This window comes from Ailuropoda melanoleuca, chromosome 6 (genome assembly GCF_002007445.2).
Source record: "Ailuropoda melanoleuca isolate Jingjing chromosome 6, ASM200744v2, whole genome shotgun sequence".
Classification (NCBI taxonomy): domain Eukaryota; kingdom Metazoa; phylum Chordata; class Mammalia; order Carnivora; family Ursidae; genus Ailuropoda; species Ailuropoda melanoleuca.
The window spans coordinates 62,065,584-62,088,193 of record NC_048223.1 but is presented as its reverse complement, the minus strand read 5'-3'; the positions used below and the strand labels follow the sequence as shown (position 1 = coordinate 62,088,193).

Sequence of the window (22,610 nt, the reverse complement as noted above, 5' to 3'; positions counted from 1 at the left end):
ACAGATGGTTCCTGTGAGAAGATGCTCAACGTCATGTCATTAGGGAAATGCAAATTAAAACGAGATACCACTACATACCTATTACAATGGTTAAAATCCAAAACCCTAACAACACAGAATACTCAAAGGGTATGGAGCAACAGGAACTTCCATTCATTGCTGTTGGGTACAGCCACTTTGGAGCACAGTCTGGAGGTTTCTTACAAAACTAAACACACCCTTACCATACTATACAGGAGTCGTGCTCCTTAGTATTTATCCAAAGGAGTTGAAAACTTATGTTCACAGAAAAACCTGGGCATAGATGTTCATATCAGCTTTATTCATAATTGCCAAAACTTCGAAGCCACCAAAAAGGTCCTTCAGCAGGTGAATGGATAAACTAATTGTGTTCTATCCATACAATGGGTTATTATTCAGCAATAAAAAAACAAGAGCTATTTCTCTGGAAAGGAGGGGAGGGATCTTAAATGCACATTGCTAAGTGAAAGAAGCCACTCTTAAAACGCTACATATTGTATGGTTCCAACTATAAGACATCCTGGAAAAGGCAAAACTCCAGAGACAGTGAAAAGGTTGGTGGCGGCCAGGAGTTCAGGGGAGGGAGAGACCAACAGCTAGAGCACAGACCATGTTTAAGGGAGAGGAACTATTGTGTATGACTCTGTAATAACAGGTACGTGGAAACCCAGAACCAAAACTGCTCTAAAAAATAGTCTTTTAATTTTAAAAAAAAATACAGAATGACCTATTTAAACAAACTCTCTTAAAAGAGAAACCCCTCTCAGGGTGCTTGGCTGGCTCAATCAAAGAAGAATGAGACTTTTGGTCTCGGCATTGTGAGCTTTGAGCCCCACATTGGCTGTAGAGATTACTTAAATAAATAAAAACGTTAAAAAGAGAAGGGGGGGACACCTGGGTGGCTCAGATGGTTAAGGGTCCACCTTCAGCCCAGGTCATGCTCTCCAGGTCCTGGGATTGAGCCCCATGTCGAACTCCCGGCTCAGGGGGGAGTCAGCTTCTCTCTCTGCTTCTTCCCTCCGCTCATGCTCTCTCTCTCTGTCTCTCTCTCTGTCTCTCTCAAATGAATAAAAAAAAAATCTTTAAAAAAGCGAGAGAAACCACTCCCTAGCTTCGTTTAGCCATAAAGACCTCAAATAGCATCTAATTCATCACCTTCGTTTTATCAATAAAATGAGCAGATATTTTTATGAATAAGTACATTGTTTTACCCTGTAATTCACAATTGGTCAGAGGCAGAGCTAGGACCAGAATCCAACTTTTCTGGCTCTTAGCCCAATTATTTTCTTCTTGAAACATTGGAAATTGCACATTTGATGTTCGCATCGTTTTTTAAGATCTACACCCGCACCTGGGGTTCCGAGTTGCGAGAAATAGTGACTGACTCCACGGGTTCAGCCTCCCTCACTTCTCTTCACTCCAACAGCCACTGAGCGCTGTTTGCACGCTGGGAGCGCTGGTCTGGAGGTACAGAGGCCCTCCCTGTACCAAGTATGGCAACATTTACCAAATACACTGCTGTCAGTGTCCGCCACTGCAGGCCAAAGCCAGGGTCCCAGCTGGTTCGTGAGGCTGCATGAAACAGGGTTTGTCAAACAAAAAACCAGAAATGACTCCTGACATTTTCAAGGAGCTCCCAAGATGAATTCAGAGAAGTCAGGGAGAGGGCCCAGAGTCAGGGAAGAGGACACTCCATTTCTAATCTTGGCTCAGCCACTGTTTAGCTGCTCTGGGCTTTGACGTCAAAATATAATTGAAGGATTCCATATGTGTTCACTGAAGAGCCATGTTTCTCTCTGCGGGAAGTCATCTTCTTCAACCAATGTACCTGGACATGAAGCAGAGAGGTAACCGTAGGAAAAGTTAGACCTGGGCATGTTGCCTTCCAAATCAGTTTGAAGATTCATTCAAATATCCATTCTTCCGTTGACTAAATATTTCTAGAGATCTGGGGATATACATTGTGAACCCATGAGACATTCTAAATAGTTCTCAGACACAAATAATCTAGATTAAAAATCCTTGGTAATCATCCACAGTGCTAGTCAAAAAGCAGGTTGTTGAAGGCTGGACTCCACAGCGAGCAGACGCTGAGTGGGAGTTCGGCATGTGGGATGTGTTTGAAGGAGTGCCCCTGGTGTCAGCACTATGGCTGCAGGGGAGGAAGCGGAGTGGGCAGAGGGAGCATCAGACTCGGATTTGAGCCCAAAAACAGACTCAGCCAACTGCACAGGGAGCCCTGAAGCTAAAGTGACCCTTCAGAGCCATCCCACCCCCTATCCTGGCAAAACTCATCGGTCACTGTACGTAGGCTGCCCAGGGAAGGAGCTTGATTTTTGTGAGGTGTTTCTCCGCAGCTGAAATGGACAGTTGAAGGTGGCTTGTGTGGCCTCCACAGCATCTGGAGGACAGACCCATTGTGGAAGGAGGTCTGGGTGCACATCTTCGAGCCTGCCATACGGGCATTCATTCAATATATGCTGAAGGAATGACGACTACTTTGAAAATCTTATTATTTTAACTAAAACTTCCATTGTCCAGAGTAGTTCAAAAAATGTAGTCTCCTGTCTACAACAGAAGTCCTTTCCTAAATCCAAGAGATTTCTTTAACCTTCCTTATGAGGAGGGCCTATCAGGGTTTGTAAAGTCTCCCGACTAGATCCACACTTCTTTCTGTGCTTTTCGCCTAGAGACCAGCGAGCCAACCCGTTCCATCCACCGTGTTATGCAGCCTGCTGCTAAAGTTAAACATTCTCTCTGCTTCTGACTTACTGACCATGAGCACTGTCCCCCCATGGTCATCTGGCAACATCTACTTGATCTCTAGGTCTTTTTTTTTAAGATTTATTAATTTGTTTGTTTATTTATTTGAGAGAGAGTGTGTATGCACGAGCAGGTGGAGGGGCAGAGGGAGAAGGACAGAGGGGAGGGACAAGCAGACTCCCAACTGAGCCAGAGCCAACGGTGGGGGGGGAGTGGGGGGGTCCCAGGACCCCGAGATCATGACCCAAGCTGAAGCCAGACGCTTCACCAACTAAGCCACCCAGGTGCCCCTGATCTCTAGGTCTTACCTGCTTGATCTCCAAGCCAAAACCACTGTCAAGTCCATCCTCTGGGTTCCCAGGGGGATTCCAAAAGAGGAAGGAGTGTGAACCTGGCAACTGCAGTCAGAAACTGTTGGTCCCCAGGCCCCTGCACCTCCATTCCTCTCCTGGCAGGCGATTCAAGACTGTAGGGGATCGGGAGAACTCTCTGAAAGATTCTGGATGTTTGCTTGAATAAAGCAGCTTTTGAAGGGGGTGTGGGGTTTATAGACCCAGTGATGGGGTTGGGGCCTTCCAAGCAGAAGCAGAGCATGAGCAAAGTTGGGAAAACAGAAAACATAGAGCAGGTTAGGGGAGGCCAGCAGTTCGGCTTGGTCAAGGCATGTGTAGGGTGGAGGATGTTTACGGAAAGAGGATTTTGAATGCCATGCTGAGAACATTTCTTCTGGAGGCGGTAGCACACGTATGCCAGATAGCTGACCAGAGTAAAGAGTAAGCCCTTTTGTCATGCACCCCCACAAATGGCCAGTTGCCCAGGGAGCTCTTGGCAACGAACCCCAAGGGCAGCAAAAGTGAGGACTCCGTGTGGCAAAATGAGGGCAAAGGATCAACAAGAAGACAAGCAGGGGTATTTTCTAAGCAGAATTATCAGTAGCGGAACAGATCAATACAAAGCCACAAAGCCAGCTCTGAAGTCTAGACAAGCCTCTCCTCCTTCTGCTGGCCTCTATTTTTATCTCTACCCCAGGAGGACTGTCTACTCTCTAATACCTCTGTGATGACACGAGCCTCCCGATCTGGGACTCCATCCAAAAAGCCTGTGGCACCATGGCTCCGCCTCAGTCGGCTGGGGCCGCTGCCACCAAGACCTCTTCCCCAGGGCACATCCATCACGGCCGCCCTGCATGGCAGCATTTCCGTAATGGGCTCTGATCACCTCTTCCGTAGCTGGAAAGCACATACTGAGCTGCTCTCTAGACACAGGGAGGGCTGTGTGCCCTGTGAATGTACTCCCAGTTGCACCTTAGGATGCTTTGCTCCAATTTCTAGCCTGAGATTTGGGAAGCTAATGCTTGACAGAAGCTCTCTTCCCCACACCCCTCTGGGCAGCCCCTCAGCCGGCTGAGAGTCCCAGCCCCAGCCCCAGAACCCACTCTGAGCTTTCTGCCTCCTCACTGGCCCATTCTGCAGGACCTCCGTCCTGCTCTCCTCCAGCCCAGGGGTAGACTAGCAACTCAGAGCACATGTCCGGACTTTACAGAGACCTGCCTGGAGCCCAATCATGAGCGCCAAGGCTGGACCTGGGGAAGGACCAGGGTGGAAGCGCAGCTCTCTCGTCTTGGCCAGCACGAGGGTGGGACGAGGGTGGGTTCAAACCCCCTGGACGCCCCCTGTTGATGACCGTCCATATCCTGCTCAGGGGCAGGGGCAGAGCCAGGGGTTTGGAAGGCCTATGGCTGGTACAATTTGAGAGTCTACCTCAAGAAAAAGAATACATAAAGATCACAAACCCGTATGACCTCACGTGCACACTGCTAGGCTCCCTCCCAAGCCAGCCACCTGGCCCTGTAGTGCTGGGTCCCGACCAGTGCGGCGGCCTAGGCGGAGGTCCAGGCAAGGGAAGAGGCAGAGTCGGTCTTCATCATTGCTCCCGGCACCCACTCGCTCACTCATGCCTTTGCTCCTCGCACCCCACAGAGCCAGGCTGTGCCTCTCTCCTATAACGTGGTGCACACAGTGCCTGCAGAGAAGTGGACCGCAGATGTGCCCTCGGGGCAGCTCGCACAACAGGACACTTGGAGCCCGGCCTGGATCTCTGCCCCAACTCAGCCCCAACTCCGTCCTGACCAGAGGCAAGCTCAGCCGTACCCGGTACCCTCCTCCTTTAGGCGCTGTCCCCTCCCCTCCACCTGGAATGCCCCCCATGCCCACTGGCGAACTCTTCCAAGACTGGGGCTGAGCCCTTCTTCTTCTAAAAGGCTTTTTCTGACCTGCCTAAGCAGTTCCCACCCTGATTTCTGTGTGTTCTGTGCATGTCCCTTATCCTGCCTCCTGGTCGCATCCAAAAGTCCCTTGGTGAGGGGCACCTGGGTGGCTCAGTCGGTGAAGCATCTGCCTTTGGCTCAGGTCATGATCCCAGGGTCCTAGGATTGAGTGCCCCATCGGGCTCCCCGCTCAGATAGGAGCCTGCTTCTCTCTCTGCCCCTCGCCCTAGCTCGTGCAAGTGCTTTCTCTCTCGCTCGCTCTCTCACTTTCTCTCTCTCAAATAAATAAATAAATAATATCTTTTAAAAAAAGTGTCAGACACTTCTAGGGCTTTGTACAACATCCCACACGTCCTGGAATTGAATGGGGCAGGGGCTCTGTGTACACTTTCTGCCTGTGGAAATTGGGCTGGGACTGAGGGGCAGCAGAGAACTGGGGAGGGCAGGGGAGGGCAGGGCAGGGCAGGGCTGGGGCGGTGGGTGGGAGCCCACATATTCTTGGCCCTTCTCACTGCTTCATATGACCTGTCCTTCGGCTGATGTGTTCCTACGGAGCATGAGCTCCTTTCAGGCAGGGACCATCTCTCACAACTCGTTATGTATACTCTTCACTAAACAACGCGAGCCTTGTGCACAGTGGTCGGTAAATAAATACCTTGGCATGTCAGTTCAAAAGTGGGCGGCATCAGATTGAGAATTCACCTCGCCCATCTCCTCGCCTTCAAGCAGCCGCACAAAGATGATTCATTTCGGCCTTCAACGAAGACGCCCCGTCATTCATCAGAGCTCCATCTCCCCCGCAGTAGTCACCCACAGACCTTCCTGAATGAATGATCAATGCAGCCCAGCGTGCTGCAACCTTCTGTTTCTAAATCAAGCATCGGGCGTCAGGTTCTAACTTGCTGGTAACTATGGCACAGGTAGCCCTTGATTCTAATGAGCACACGCCACTCTGCAACCATTCCATCCAGAAACCGTAGCAGAAAATGAAAGTACCTGGAATTGAACATTGAAGGAAATGTACATGCATTTTGTAAAATGTGCTTTCCGAGAGATTACGCTTTTAAATGAAAATAAAATACTGGGGTGAGTTTCAGTACGGGTTCCATTGCTAATTGGAAACTTCATGTCGGGCAAATTGATGAACTACTGCTCGGTTAACTGTTGGGTTCAGTTCACTCGGTAACAATTAGAACGCTACATACCCCTTCTTTATAAATCTTTGGTTTGTCCTCCCAGGGGTAGTTAAGATGTCCTCCTGCTAAGTTCTATAGCACTAGGTATCTTTCTTGTATCTCCCTGTCTTTCTCCTTAGATTTATTCAGCAAATGCGCAGTGAACAACTGTTCCCTCTTAACCCTGTTCTGGGTGCTGGCCAAACCTCAGGGAACGGGTTGGGTGATGCCTGATCTCCTGGAACTTACATTCCAGGTAGGGAGACACGCAGGAGACGGACGCAAGCGTCTGTTTCCTCTGCCCCAGGGGACTGCAAGCTCCTTGAGGGTGGGAGCCACTTCTGAAGAACCCAAAAAGAACCAAACAATAGAAAAGTCTTTGAAAAGTCCTACTGTACAGATTCCTTTCCTGGTGAAATCTGCAAGTTCCGATGAGTAAGGAGATCTTGGGCCCACTTCACATTACTCACCCCAGGACTCAGACTTCACAGGCACCAGGCAGCCAGGCTTTTCCCAGCACTTAAGCCACTCCCCTTGCTCTCAGAGGGGAACATCAAAGGTTGAGATAAGAGGTCAGAGAGTAAGGAGTTCTGGAATGTGAAAGTAATTTGGTTTCTTGACCTATTCTTACCTAAAATCTTCCTGTGATATACGTGAAAATAATTAAGGCTTGGGGTGAATATCAGTGAGCTTAAATGTGACAAAGGTTGGTTACCTCCTCTCTTAGGCACCTAGAATAAGATGGGCCCTCCCTTCACCCCCCCTCCCGTCTTTGTCACTTTCCACTCTTGAAGTTATTCACCAATAATGGAGCTGGTCCCAGTCAGCTTTGTGCAAGTCTGGGATTGTGACCCCAAGACCGATGACAACTCACAGCCCCATGATTAAGATGGGGAGCCAAATACAGGGGCAGAATCGGGCTTTGCTTCCTAAATATTTGCCCCTTTATACTTTGTCGGGGGTCCTTTCAGCCCCAAACCCCTGCTTCCCAGAGAAGAAGGAAGAAGATGGACTTTGAGCAATTTCCGCTGGCACAGCACTGGGGCCCCTGGGGAGCAACCAGAGCCCCTGAGAGTACCCTCTTCTTAGAAACCGTCTTCCCTAAAACCCGGCAGCATTCCCTTTGGGATTCTGCTAGCCCTTCCTGTCTGCGGGAATCATAGAGCACTCACCATCACCACAGACCCTTCCAGACTGCCCTTGGCATACATCGTTCAAAAACCTGTCAGAGATTTTATCCATGGCCCCGCACCCCCAACCCCAGGCAAACTGCTGGTGGTGAGGTCATCAGAACCCAACTTCTCAGATATTCACTAATTTCTGTATTGGGGCAGAGTGGGAGGGGCACTTCCTGTTTTGTGAAATTTTAATGGAAAGGTTAGCATCCTTAAGCATGATGAAGGTGGTAAGAGTCAGACGGTAAGTCTGTTTAAGTATTCTATCACAGAAAAGGGGTTCATGAATGTTTCACCTTGTGATCACCTGGGGGGAGAGTAATTAATTAAGAGTTACTTCACCTTCTGACTTTCTCTGTACTGTCTTCCATTTCCTATAAACTTTGAGCAACTGTTCCTGAAGACATTAGGACCCTCAGTAGGGATTCTAGTTTTCCAAATGTCCTCCTTTTTAGCAAATGGAAAACCCTGAGGCCTCAGGACACTATGATATATGTTTTCATTTGTAACTGGCATTGAGTTTGGGGGCCTCAGATGGATGGTTTCCCCTCTTGGACTGCAGAAAATGTGAACTCTCTTCCACTCAGGGCTTTCTCCAGATACTACCAGAGTCAAATCCCACCACAGGAGGCAGAACTCCACCTGTCAAGACTTTGCAGTCCCTCACCACCTACTACTTTCAGGAAACCCTCTTTTGCCTTGGTTGGCATATCTGTAGAAGGGAGTTACTTAACTCAAACTTCCTGACTTCTGGATCTTGAGAGGATTAAATGAGATAATGCATGCGACGCTTCTAGCCAGAGCCTGTCATAAGTTTTCAATAAATGTTCACTATTACTTTTATTGTTGCTGTTTGCTCATAACTGGTGTTAGCTAGGGACACTGCCACCCATATAGATTTGTTTCTGTTGAGAAAGGAAAGCTAACAAAAGTTCCTAAGGTGACTGGTATTCCCTGCAGAATATTCTTGACTGTAACTTAGGAAACATAACACTGTTTGTACTTTATAAATGGATGCTGTCTACTTTGCTGGAAGATTTTCCATGCATCCTTTTTTTTTGTTTTTTGAGTTTGTTTTATTTCCCCTTTAAAATTTTAGAAGAGTTGGATGTACAAAATATATTTTTGAAGCTCACATATCTGAAGAAAATCCTTTATAACAAGGCATTCGCTTTCCTATTACTAATAAGGGTGTTAATAAATAATGAAATAGCACTTGGCACTTATGTAACTGTGCTTTCTATCCTTAGAAGGATTTGCAAACATTAACTAGCTCTTGCAATCATTGCTTCTATAAAGTAGGAAAGCATTATCTTTCCTCCATTTGTCAAAATATCACAAACACCCAGTAAGTGAACCCCATGTTTTCTTAGTGTTCTTTTTTTTTTTTTTAAAGATTTTATTTATTTATTTGACAGAGATAGAGACAGCCAGTGAGAGAGGGAACACAAGCAGGGGGAGTGGGAGAGGAAGAAGCAGTCTCCTAGCGGAGGAGCCTGATGTGGGGCTGGATCTCAGAACGCCAGGATCACGCCCTGAGCCGAAGGCAGACGCTTAACCGCTATGCCACCCAGGCGCCCCATCTTAGTGTTCTTTTCTGTTGTTATTTGTTTTTAACAGGGATGAGAGAGAATTCCATCTTGGCTTTGCATGTACTCAAATATCAAAATTTGATTATTTTTAACCATTGGGCCTCCCTACTCAGGAAATAATAGCTAAATCTGAGTGGGGAAAATTGCCACTCGAACAGTCTTGTCCCTTTGGGGTGGAAGCATGCTTTGTTCTATTTATTTTCACACAAAAGGAATGGGGCAAAACCCGAAACCAGAGTTCACCCATAGAACTTTCCAAACTCTGGAACAGTTCTATATAATCTGTAGCCTTGAGGCCAGCATCCACCAGCTACATGCGGCTACTGAGTGCTTGAAAAGTAGCCAGTGTGATTGAGGGACAGAATTTTTAACTTCGTTTAATATGAATTACTTTGAATTGAGGTTGAAGTAACCACATGTGACCAGCGGCCACCATACTGCTCAGCGCAGCCTTGACACCTCCGAAGGAAGTCACCTCTGCACGGAAGAGGTATTGTAGCCACGAGGAAAGTATTTGTACGTCCCTATTTTAAAACTTGTCTTTTAAAGTGAGCTCTTAGGTCTTTAAAATAGACGGATCTGGCCACTCTGAATGGTCTCTGGAAAAGTCAGGCTTGGAACTACTGGAACCCTAGCAGGGCTGTTGATGTGCAATCAATCTTTAATGCTCTGTGCAAAGTAACCTCGACATCAAGGTCGTATCCAAATGAAGGGAGTGTACTTATTGACAAGCAGGCTGCCTCAGGTTCATGAGGAAACCCTCTGCGAATGTTCCCCTTCTTCACCAGGCTCTTCTAGAACTGAGTTGCTTTTTTAAGAGTAGAATGTGGCTGTAAATTAATAGTTTTTCTAACAAAAGTGCCTGCCAGTGCCAACTAGTAATTTTCTGGTTGTTATCAATTTGTTGTTAAGCTATCTGTGTAAGTGCAAAATATGGATGATGACTCTGTGAAAAGGAGTCCAGAAAGGGCAGGTCTTAGGCTGGAGAAGTGGGTCAGGTAGAAACGAAACAAAACGAAATCATTGTCCCATTTGAAAATGAAACAATCAAGCAATTTGGACCACTGCCAGAATGCAAGTCCAGAAATGCTTGTACTAGAAACGCAGGGACCATGGAACGGATGGTAGGCGTCCTCAGGAAAAAAAAAAAAAAAGTTTTTGATAGGAGTTAATAGTTTTGACCCAAAACTCCTGGGAAGCCTTGCCAAGTTGGGTGGGGCTGGGATGGCTAGTTCCGGAGCCAGCAACGAGATGTGGCACTCTGTGTCACTTAAGGAGTGTAAATACACATGCCACTACTTTCTCTTTAACTTTTTTTTAGAGAGGTGGGAAGGAGTAGAGGGAGAGGGAGAAAGAGAAACTTAAGCAGGCTCCATGCACTGCATGGAGCCCGATGCTTGGCTAGATCTCACGCCCCTGAGATCATGAGCTGAGCTGAAATCAAGAGTCAGATGCTTAACTGACTGAGCCACCCAGGCACCCCTAATATTTTCTCTTTAAAGCAGAATACGGGAGCAAGCAATCATCAATAACAATTAAAGCTGAGACAGAAAGTACTGATTTATATTAAGGTATGTCAATTTATAACTCATTCTGTATTAAGCCATCTTTTAAAACACGCTAAGGGTTAGCAGTTATGCTCTGCACATTCATTGACTACAGTGGTTATCTATCACTGCGTAACAAATCACTCCAGGGGCTTCAGACAACAAATACCATTTACTTTCTCTCCTGCTTCTGAAGGCAGGGATTCTGGAGTGGCTCGGTTGGACGGTTCTGGCTCAAGGCTTTTCTGAGGTTGCCAGCTGGGGCCACAGTCATCTGGATGTTCGACTGGGGCTAGAGAATTGCTTGGAAGGTGGCTCACTCACACGGTTGGCAAACTGGGGCTGACTGGTCGGTTTTCTGCATGCAGGCCTCTTGATAGCGTGCCTTTACTGTACTGTAGCTGGCTTCCCCTGGAGAATGCAATCCAAGAGGCCGGGTGAAGGGGCATTTTATGACCTGGCCAGGGAAGTCACACCCCACGCCCCTGCCACATTCTATGAGGAATACGGGCCAGCCCTGGTTCACTGTGGGAGTGGAACAGACAAGGCAGGCTAAGATCATTTGGAGCCATCTTGGAGGCTGGCTACCACAACAGAAAACATATTTTTAGAATAAAGGTGTAATTGATGACTGCTTGAAGCTACAATGAGATGACATGTTTAACTCTTCACATAAGTGAACATTTTAAAGAATAACAATGTCCCACACTGGCTTGTGGGAGGGACAGAGGGCATCAGGGAGGAAGGCCCTCTCCCTCACGGTGGGTAAAGGTAGTATGACCAGCCTGGAGAGCAAGTACACACCAGAATTTCAGACGTGCCCACCTTCCGTCCTGCTGTGCTTCTACTCCGAGCCATTTCCTAGAGAAGTGCCCACAAATTGCACAAAGAGCCATAAACTAGAATGTTCCCTGCTTCTTTTTTTTTTTTTAAATAATAACAAATTAGAAATAATCCAAGTTGTTTCTTCCTAGGTGACTGGTTGAAAAGCTATGGTTGTGTGTCCAGGTTGTACATCTCTGAATATACTAAAAACTGAATTATATACTCTCAGTACATAAATGCTACCGTACGTGACTTTCTGTCTCAGTCAAACTGCTAAAAGATAGTATGGTGCATCCACAGAAAGGACTGTGTGCAATGCTGCTATAAAAAATTATGATGATTATAAGCTGTCCAGGATTTCCTAAGTGAGAAAACAAAATAGAGTAGCATATTTCATATGCTACCTTTGGGGCAAAAAAAAAAAAGAGGGGGCATCTGGGTGGCACAGCGGTTAAGCGTCTGCCTTCGGCTCAGGGCGTGATCCCAGCGTTCTGGGATCGAGCCCCACATCAGGCTACTCTGCTATGAGCCTGCTTCTTCCTCTCCCACTCCCCTTGCTTGTGTTCCCTCTCTCGCTGGCTGTCTCTATCTCTGTCGAGTAAATAAATAAAGACTTTTAAAAAAAAGAGAGTAGAAAATCATACCATGCCCTTATATCTTCAGGAAGAAATACTAGAAGGAGACAGAAGAAAGGAAAGAGGGAGCAGGTAGGAGAGGAAGGAGGTGGGCAGGGATTCATCTCCGTGTATATCGTGTTGCATCATTTTGATTTTTGAGCCACTGGTGTGTGTTACCTAATGAAAAATACAATAACATTATAAAATGTGTCATATAACTTTTACAAGTTCTGGTTCTGACTCAATTATTAACTAACTCTGCAGTCGAAGAAATGCCACTTTTCTGAGTTTCCAATTTGTCTTCTGTCAGGTGGATTTATTGGTCTTTGATCCCTCAGCTATCACTGGAAGTGTTTCCTCGGCTCCACAGGCTGTTCCCTACAGCCACACTCCACCTGCCACCTGAATTATAGGTCTGCTGTCTGAGAGCACAGAAGCTTCTGGAGAACTTGATACATAACCCACACCTCCATGGAACGTTCTGACCACGCAACTGCGGGTGGAGAGGGACATCGGTAACTAAGAGCAAGGGCCACATCTGGTCTTACAGATAAAATGAGTGAAAAAGGAAATGAGAGGAAAGGCAATTTTGCAATAGCACAAAGTGGCCAGAACAGGGTGGGAAACAAGACAAGCGGAAAATTTAAATGACAAGACGGTGACATATAGATGTCTCATGCCATCATCTCAGATTTAGGGTTTACTGCAAATATAGATGACATAACAGAGCTGCAGAGACCCCCCTGGCCCGTGCCCCTCCACCCGCTGATCGCCGGCACCCCCGCACCACAGCCACCACTGGCTCAAGCCCTCCCGTTGACACACGGGGAGCCAGAGTGACACATCGAGCTGCTGGCGCTCCCGAGCGCATGAGCAGAGCCTGCAGTTAGCTCCAACATAGAAGGAAACAGGTCCCTGAATGGAGAGAGCACAGAGATGCGGAAGGAGGCCTAGGTGGGCATCGCCGTGAGGGCAGCTGAGAGGCGGAAAGAGGCCCTCGGACCCCAGGAGGAGTTTGGAAAACAGCAAAGACTAGACTTGCCTCCTTGACCCTGAACGCTTGAAGGCTGTCATGTTGATGAAAGCATCGAGTTTGACTTTTCTGGCAAGCTTGCTGAACCGGTGGCACTTAGAGGGAGGAGTGTGGCTCCAAGGAAGGAGTTTCTGGTGGGGCTGTGAGCCCCCAGAGCAGGCTGGCTCCGGGGTAGGGGGCTCCCGCCACTTAGGCAAGCAGCCTGCAGGACTGCCTTCTGTCGAGGATGCCGGACAGCCTCGTCCAGCCCCAGCTACAGATCCCAATCACCCAGACGGGCTTGGTACAAATCAGCATCCCAAACCTCATTCCTCGAGACCCAGGTTAGCAGGTCAAAGGGGGGCCCTAGAATTTGTAGTCCCAACCGGCACCCAGGCGACTCTGGGACAGTAGTGTGTGAACTGACATTTGGGAGACACTTAGATGAATAATCTAGAAATGACTCATTTCAGAGTTTCATTTTCTCTAGAGTTCACTCTGCCCCAAGGAAAGGTCAATTATAGTAATCCTTTCTCTTTCTTCCCAAGAAAGAAAATGACTTGGTTCTGCAGCCTTTGCCATGGTGACATTTCGCGTGAGTTCTGTATTTCATTGCCCCAGTGCTAACCCCACCGGAGAACACGGGGCTGCGGGGGAAGCATCATAACCCCCCCGCCGGCATGGGCTCTGATATGGAACTGATGGGTCACCGTGGAGCAGTGCTCTCCCTGGGAAGGATGCCTGGCCTCTTCAGGGGGGGGGCTTGTCATTGTTCCAGGAGCCTGGACAAGGGCTGGACAGGGTGAAAATGCACCACGTTGGGCTTGAGGGGGATCAGCGTTCATGTCTTTTGTGGCCTGACCCCAAGCGTATCAACAGACTTTCCAGAGCCTTGGTTTTCCATCTGTAAATACACTAGGTAATTTTTCAGATAATTGTATTAGTTCTTTAAAGATTTTATTCTTAAGTCATCTGTACACCCAACGTGGGGCTCGAACTCACAACCCTGAGCTCAAGAATCCCGTCCTCCACCGACTGAGCCAGCCGGGCGCCCCTCAGATATATTTTAATTAATTCTGAGTATACAGTGACTAGCATTTACTGAGTTCTTACCATGTAGTACTTTCTCTGTCATACGTGTATGTGCACACACATGTACATATATGTATGTGCACACACGCGTACACACGCGTGTGCGTATGCTCATGCAGGTGCACGTGCATGTGCACTATGTGTGTATACACAAGCCTCGTATATGTATATTCACACACGCATGTATGTAAATATATGCGCGTGCCTGTACACACACATGCATATAAGTATGTACACACAAGTATACATGCATGTATGTGTCCATTCATTGTGTTTATATGCATGTTTATTTCTCATCCTTACAATAGCCCAAAGGTCTTATGACTTCCATTTCCTGGTACAGACAGTAAAGCCTCAGGACTGTGGGCATCTTCGGGCAGACCTCATAGCTGGTGAGTGACTGAGCCAGGATGTGAATTCAGTTCTTTCTGCCTCCACAATCCAGACTCTTCTTCCTGTGTGGTGGTGTACCACCACGACGGATTGGCGGGAAACATTGGTTTGAGACCGTCCTCTGATTCTCTTATGGGCTCACTCACATAGGCCCATAGGGGGCGCTGCATGTGTTGAAGCTGCTTGGCAGGGTTCCCCCACAGCTGCCCCTGCTGTCTCTTGTTGTGTAGGCTTCTTTCCCTCCCTCCAGGACCCTCATATGGCTCCTCACTCTCCCAGCCTTTCCAACTGCTTCTTGCTCCAGGCGTGGCCAGACCAGGAGGGACAGAGGTTTCTGGTTCCCACCTTGAAAGGACCCCAGAGTGTCTAGAGCTGAGCTTCTGTTTCTAAGTCAGCCAGACTCCCCTCCCTCCCAGTTCTCATGCAGGGCTCACAATCCTTTCACCGCTGAGTCTAAACCTTAGGGCTCTTCCAAAAGCTGCGTACTCTGCATACCACTGTCCTATGTGCTTCACAGACACGCGCCCTGCGCCCCATCTTTTGCAGCTGCTTCAGACTGTCTTTGTCCTCCCCTTCCTCCCAAGGAGACAACACTTGGACTCCTCCTTTGTAGCCAGCCACACCTGGGTCACTGACTTTAGTCTTCCTTGGCTTGACACTCCATGGTCCCAAGCGCCCCTCCCCAAGCTGGGGCTGATCCCAGGACCTTCCCTACCTGCCTCTCATTGCACAGGAGGAGGAGTTGAGCTGTCTCTCTAAGCCTGCTTGGCAGCGGCGCTCCCCAAGAGAGCCCTGGCATTTTCTATCAGGATCTCTTTGCACCCAAAACAACTCCAAGTGGATGTCGAATCTACATTGAAACAGAGGTCTTGCTGTCTAAGTGCAAGTTCAGGGCAACCTCCTTTATCGAACTGGTGAAGTTCTGAAAGTTTGATGACATAGTGAGTGAAGATGTGGGGAAACAGCCCCTCCTCTGTAACTGGTGATTGTAACTTGGTTATATTTCCAAGGAGAGCAGTTTGGCAGCACCTATCAAAATGCTGAACGCATATACTCTTCGACCCAGCTCTCCTACTAACTCCACAGTGTGTTTTTCTATTGCTTCTGTAATAGGTTACCACAAATTAAGTGTTTAAAATAACACGGGTTTACTATCTGGTGCTTCTGTATCTTGGAGAGTTAGAAGGCTCTGCTGGTTTCTCGCTTTCAAGGCTGAAACCAAGTGGTGGCCTGACTCTTTCATTGAGTCCTGGGGAAGAATTTTGTTCCAGGCTCATTCTGATTGTTGGCTGATTTCAGTTCCAACTGACTGTAGCACGGAGGTCCCCCTTTCTTTGCTGGCTGTTGGTCAGGGCTCATTCTTGGCTTCTAGAAGCTGCCTGCATACCCTGGCTCATGGTCCCCTCTACCTTTAAAGCCACCAATGGTGGACTGAGTCCTTCTCAAGATTCAGATCTTTCTGGCATCCCCACATCTCTCCTGCCTTTAGCTGGGTTCATGTGATTAAACTATACACCCAGAGAAGCTAGGATAACCTTTCTTTTTTAAGGTCCATGATTGTAATCACATCTGCAAAGTCCCTTTCACCAGAGGACATAGCATTTTCACAAGTTCAAAGGATTAGAGCATGAACATCTTGAGGGGAGGGCCAGTCTGCTCGCCACAGCCTCACTTGCACAAAATGACTACAAGAGCGTTCACTGCAGCATTGTCGAGATCATAAAATAATGGAAGCAGCCTAAATGGGAATCAGTAGGCGGTAGGTTATAAATTACGGCTGATACAGTGAAATATACTCCGTGGTTGTTTAAAAAAATAAATTGATATGGAAAGATCACATTCTTGCATTGGGTGCAAAAAAGGAGAATATATAAATGTTACTATTTGAAAAAGAAAGAATATATATCTATGTTTTATATATATAATATATGCTGTATGCGCATGTGTGTATATAAATGTATAAATGCCCTGCAGTGTTTTTTTTAAAAGATACATAAATCTATTGGCAGTGGTAGCCTCCAAAGAGTCAGGAGCCTGGAGGGTAGCGTTATCAGGACAGCAGGGTGCAGGCACCGCCCTGGGCGGAGGCTGACTGCATTCCCAGCCCAGCTCTGCCCCTTGCCTTCTCACTGAGTTAGAGAAGATAATCTCTCCTGGCTTAATCTCTTTATCTGTTTATGTTTTTCACCTTAATCTCTCCGTACCTCAAATCCTTCTCTGTAAATGGGAATGGTAATAGTAGCATCGCTCTCTCTCTCTCTCTCTCTCTCTCTCTCTCTCTCTCTCTCTCTCGTAAGGATTAAGTGAATTAGGGTATGTAAAGGTTTAGAACAGGGTCCAGCACAGAGTAAATGCCCTCTAAGTATTTGCAATCAAATAAATAGACTGTAGAGGGTGGGGGGATACTGCACCACATTACTAACCCGGTGACTCCCACGTGGAACTCCTGGGCCCTGCCTGCCGGGGCACCGTATCAGAGCGAGGGTCCGGAGAGGGCAGTGACTTGCCCCCGTCACTCTGGCACAGTGGACTGGAGGTGGTGGTGGGCGGCCAAGCAGGGTCTCTGGCTCCGGATTTGGTGGTCCATCCCATGCCCTGACACCCAAACAGGCGGTGAGCCTCTGTTCTGTCGCTTCCCTTCCATGAGGGCTTTCCTAGGGCTTTAGTAGCTGTAATAACAGTTTTTACGGGAGGGCTTGTCTACCCGGCTTCTCTTCTGCCTTTCCCCCTGGGCTCCCCTTGCACGGCCCCAGATCCCAGGACGTGCGGGCCAGACGACTTGCAGTGGGCCTGCCGCCTCTCGCTGTGTGTCTTGTTGGAGCCGTGAAACGGGTGAATTAAGACAGAGCAGTTTCAGCAGAAGAACCTGAGTCACTTGGGCCGTGCGCGATTTTCTGAAGCTCTGGGAAGTGTCCCAGGGAAATACCAGAACGTTCTCAGAAGCAGCTCTCATCGACTGCCAAGGGAAGGCCTGCGCCATGACTCATTCAGGGAAAATTCAGACATTCCCATGATGAACCAAAAGGAAAGGAAGGGGAAAGGAAATAGGGAATTTGTACGAAACGGCCTCACTTTTAGCAGACGCTTGAATCCCGGCGATTCGTTCTCAGCACTTGTCCTGCCAAAAGGAAAAAAGGAAAGAAGTGGTGAACATCCCCTTCTCCTCTTTCTCCTGATTTCTTCTTTTTTCTTCTAAACATCCAGTATATTGGTCGAGTTGCCTCTAGAAGTCCCTGCCTTTCCCTCAGGAGCTGAAATGTCTCTGCTGCAGTAAGTCAATGAAGTAAAAGTGGAAAGACCTTGGGCAGCGGCGGTCCCCAGGGGACCAGTCTGGCGCGGATGCCGGCCCTGCAGAGGCTCTGTGACGGTCGTCCAGAAGCAGACACTACCACCCAGCATACAGGATTGCTGCTCCCTTGTTCTCTCTCTCTCTCTCTCTCTCTCTCTCTCTCTCTCTCTCAGCTACATCTTTGATTTTGGCGTGTGGTGTATTATTTATTTGGAGTGGAGGCAGGAGAGAGCGAGGAGCAGTCAGGCCCGTCAGGAGCGATGAGAAAGCAGGAGGCTGCCTCCCGCAGTGAGCTTTGGCCCCTGGGAAACAGAGCGTGGCTGTCTGTTAGAAATCTTTCTAAGGTACAGCTAAAGTCAACAGGCACTTGCCGAAGTGAGGCGCTTGTAACGCAGCCAAGGCAGTGCAGCGACGTGCCAGGATGTGCCCAAGGCCAAACCCCGGGGAGCCGTGAGCCAGTCCGGCCAGCAGACCTCCATCTCCCTGTCCCGAGGGTCACGACCCCCCTTGGGGAAACCTGCCCGGGAGAGAGAGGAAAGGGCTGGGGTTTGCCGATCACCTGGTTTCTGGGTTGCTCAGCATTAACTGGGGTGGGTGGAGCCCTGACCGAGGGCTTGCTCTGGCTTCTGGGGGACGAGAAGGGGGAGCCAGGAGCCCCTGCTAAAGGAGCCCGGCCGGTTCCGGAGGAGGTGGACTTCCCCAGGCCCGCACCTGCCCAGGGAGCAGGATCAGCCCCCGCGCCCACCGTGCGGAGTCAGGCGCCCCCGGAGAGCCCCTCGGGCATGGTCTGACAGCGTTAACACAACTTCCCAAGCCTCACATGCCTCACAAGCCACGAGAGAAACGGTTGCTTCCGTTGGACGAAGGAGCAACGGCCAGTGCTATTTTTGGTCCCGTTTTCAGGGTTTGCCTCACATGAGGTAAATCACTAGTGTTTCAGTTATTTTCTCTGGAAGCCCTGGGTTGTGCAGGAGCTGGAAGGCGGGAGGAGCCTGAGCCTAGGGAGAGGAGGCAGAAAGCTGAGAAGGGCAGGCCGGTGGCGGCACAGACACCTCTGCACCCCCACCCCCCCCCTGCCCCCCGCCCCACACTGGCTAGGGGCGGGGACCAGAGAAAAGTCAAGTCCTGCCTGGGAGTTAACACCCAGAGAGCTGTGGTACTTTCTGCAGTTCACAACTGGTCACTTGCGATGGGCTAGGGAGATAGTTTATGAAAGAGAGTACAGACTTGCTGTCGAGTGATCCTGGTTACAGTGGCCGTGTCCAAACCCTGCTCGCACATCTGCTCACTCTGTGTCTTCCCCGCTGAATGGACACAGACTCTCCAGACTTCGTAGCAGCCCTGCAAGACGGGGCTCTAAGTATCCTCACCCCAGAGGCTGAACAGGCTTCGGGGGCTGACTCACCCAGAATCACACAGGTAGGAAGTGCCTGAGCAGGGATTTGATCCCAGGCAGTCTGATTCCAGAACGAACATAACCAGAATGGGTCCAGAAGAGTTACGGTGATGGACACCTGCGCCTTGGTCTGCTGGGGCGGCTGTCATAAAGTGGCACAGAGGGGAGGCTTCCATGGACATTTGTTTTCTCACCATTCCAGAGCTGCTAGTCCCAGATCGAGGTGTTGGTAGGATTGGCTTCTCCAGGGTCAATCCCCTGGGTGTGCAGACGGCCGCTCTCTCCATGTGTCCTCACATGGCCTTTCCTCCGTGCCCGCACACCCCTGGTGTGTCTCTGCATGTCCCAATGTCCCCTCCTTGTAAGGACACCTGTCAGACTGGATCAGGACCCACCCTAAGGGCCTCCTTTTACCTTAATTACCTCTTTAAAGACCCAATCTCTGAATGTGGTCACATTCTGAGGCACTGAGGGGTTAGGACTCCAACATTTGTATTTGGGCGGACACTACTCAGCCCAGAGCACCCCCATGTCTCAGATGAAGAGACTGAGGCACCAAGTGGTTAACTCGTACGGCAAGTGTGACCAGCGCTAGGACCTGGGCAGACCAGTGGCAAGGTCCCGCTGCCAACCTCTGTCCCACCCTATTTGCCAGCCTCTCAGGCTGGGTCACTCCATCCCTTTATGTTTTGAGGCCATGACCTAGGATGTTAGAAAAAGAGGCTGCTGGGCTTACGAGAGCTGGCAGAGGCTATCAGATCCTGTATCCGAGGCAGGAACAAAAACGTACATCAGGAGAAGTGTCTGATCTTACAACAAGTCTGCAGGAAGAGAAGAGGATCCAGAAAGCAAACTCTCTGGGTCACATTCCTCCAATGGGGCCCATGAATCCAGACCCTAGAACCTGGTCCCATGAAGAATTCAGGCCTGGAGTCAGACAGAGCGGGTATACACGTGCTTTGGGCAAGTCCCTTGAACACTCTGAGCCTTCGTCTCCTCCGTGAGGACGATGCACGAGGCTGCCTGGGAGCCTGACGGGAGATGCCGCGCATTCCAAGCACTTTGCACAAGGCCGGGCATGCAGTGGGCTGTCAACAGGGGGAGGCTGTCCTGAGTGTGAGCCCACCTCGCAGCGGTGCGGCGGGAGGAGCTGGGAGAGCGGTAGCGCCTGGTCTACAAGGAAGTGACCCCAGCCAGCAGCTCTGTGCCTTGATCTGAACCACCCCCCCCTCCACCCAGGGAGCCGGGACACTGGAGGGTGAGCCTATCCCTGCTTTTCTCCTCCCCCGGTTTGCAGGCAGAGCCAACTCTGCTGAGAGGCTTAAAATTCCAGACTGATTTCTCCTCTCCAGTGGTTTGCAAAAGCCCTGAGTTTGAAAAGAAAGTCAAACTTTGAGCCTGAGAGGAGGATAATGGGCCATGGTGGGGGGTGGGGGGGAGGGCTGGTGCAAGTTTCTAGACAAAGCCCCAGGTGGCGTAGGCTGTGTCCAGGCTTTACTCCTGCTCTGAGGGGACAGCAAGATTGCCTTGGCCTGGAGCCAGACTAATCCTGGCTTCTTACCTCAGGATCTCAGGGGCAAGAACAAGCCTCTGTTCCACGGGAGAGAAGGAGGCAACCCCAGGAATCCCGTCACTGAGGACCGGGAAGTGTGATGGGAACTTGCTCTGCCCCGGGTGGGAACAGAAGCGTCCTGGGCTCTGGGCATGGCCAGATCTTTAGCCAATGGCGTCTCTGGCCCAGGGAGAGCCCTTTATCTCTTAGAAGTGCCTTTCCTTGGGACGCCTGGCGCGCTCAGTCAGTGAAGCGTCTGCCTTCAGCTCAAGTCATGATCTCAGAGTCCTGGGATTGAGCCCCGCATCGGGCTCCCTGCTCAGCGGGGAGTCTGCTTCTCCCTCTGCCGCCTCCCCCCAACTCCCACTTGTGCTCTCTCTCTAATAAATAAATAAAATACTAAAAAAAAAAAAAAGTGCCTCTCCTCGTCTAGAAAGCCATTCTGCCACGGTCAATGTTGCCTACACCTCCAATGTCGGGAAGACTAGATCAGGTACGTGCAGAGTTTAAAAATAACCAAAGGTATTCCACAGAATCCCAGATACTCATGTGACCAGGTGTCATACCCCCCAAGAAAGCAGCCCCAGCAGCTGGGCCTTCCCAAGCACCCCAGTGCAGGTTAGAGCCCCAAATGATTGACGCTGCCTGGAATATTCAGAAAATGTACTAGGAGTAAGCTCTGGGCATTTCCCTTTACTGTCCCCCAAAGGAGGTGGGTAAAAAATCATGACACGAGATAAGACGATTATCATCACAAGCTCCATGAAGTGGACAAGTTAGTGGTTTGTTGAGCAGCAATGAGATATGAGAACACGCTGCTTACTGCAGAGGAGTCCAGATAAAGGCAGCTTTTACCATCTCCACTTGTTCTTCTTTCCTTCATTCCGTTCCATAAGCATCTATTTAGTACCTGTGGTCAAGCGCTGTGCCAGCTCCTGGGGGTTTGCACACTATAGCACAAAAATACACGAACATGGTAAGTGGTTTGATAGGTGAACGAAGTGTTAAGGGAGTGAAGAGAAGGGGAAGTTAATCCTGACCTAGAAAATCAAGGAAAACTTCCTGGAGGAGGCAACACTTGAGCTAATCTTCAGTGATGACTGGACTTCTAGCACTTAGAGATGAGGAAGAGCCTTATAGACAGAGGGAAGTGTGAACACAGCAATGGGTCATGGGGGTGTAGGGGGTGCTAAGAGCTGGTCCCTGCTCAGAGTCGTCAGTTGGCCCCAGGTCCCCATCCTCAAGCCACCTCCCCACCTCTTGACTATCCATCTCTCTTTCCCAAGATTCAGCTCTGCCCTGGTTCCACCGCAAGCAGGAGGTGAAGAAGGGAATCATTAGCCCCAACCAATACCACTGCCCATCATCACCCCTGGCCCGGAGCAGACCTGGGATACGGTGCCCCTTTCACTGTGCTCTCATGACAGGCTTGGTCCTGATTTTGCCTCCATACTGACCTAAAAACGGAGGGGGCACGTGGGCGCCCCTAGCTCTCTCCTCACTCCTGCCCTGGCCTGCCTGGGCCCACTTTGCTTCTCCCTCTGCCTTGTTCCTTCAGGTGTCCCAGAGTGGAACAGGAGAAAGACCATGTGTGCTTTCCTTAGAGCATAATTCCTGGGCGTAATGGCACTAATGGCCTAGCAGTTTCTTTCTTTCTCTTTTGCTAACTGTTCCCCTGCCAGCCTCTGACAAGGGGCAAGTAGGGGAAAAGCCATGCCAAATTCCCCCCACATCCCCTCGAGATTGCAGGAATCTCAAATACAACAGTGCAGAGCCATTGAAGGGATCTGGGCTGGGCAGCCATATTTTCTGAGGGTGACTCTGGGGCTCAGGGCAGATGGGTCAGGGTGGGGGAGGCTGGGGGCAGGCAACAGTGAAATCTGGAGGCCGCTGCA

General features: G+C 49.5%; 1 long non-coding RNA gene across 1 annotated transcript; it reads right to left on the bottom strand.

Moving 5' to 3' along the window:
* Positions 1-5,918: 5,918 nt before the first annotated feature.
* LOC117802587 lies at positions 5,919-17,897 on the bottom strand. Its single transcript, XR_004625948.1, has 3 exons — positions 17,778-17,897; positions 17,551-17,596; positions 5,919-6,046 (listed from the first exon to the last, which is right to left on the bottom strand). It is a non-coding gene; the product is annotated as an uncharacterized LOC117802587 (long non-coding RNA).
* Positions 17,898-22,610: the final 4,713 nt, after the last annotated feature.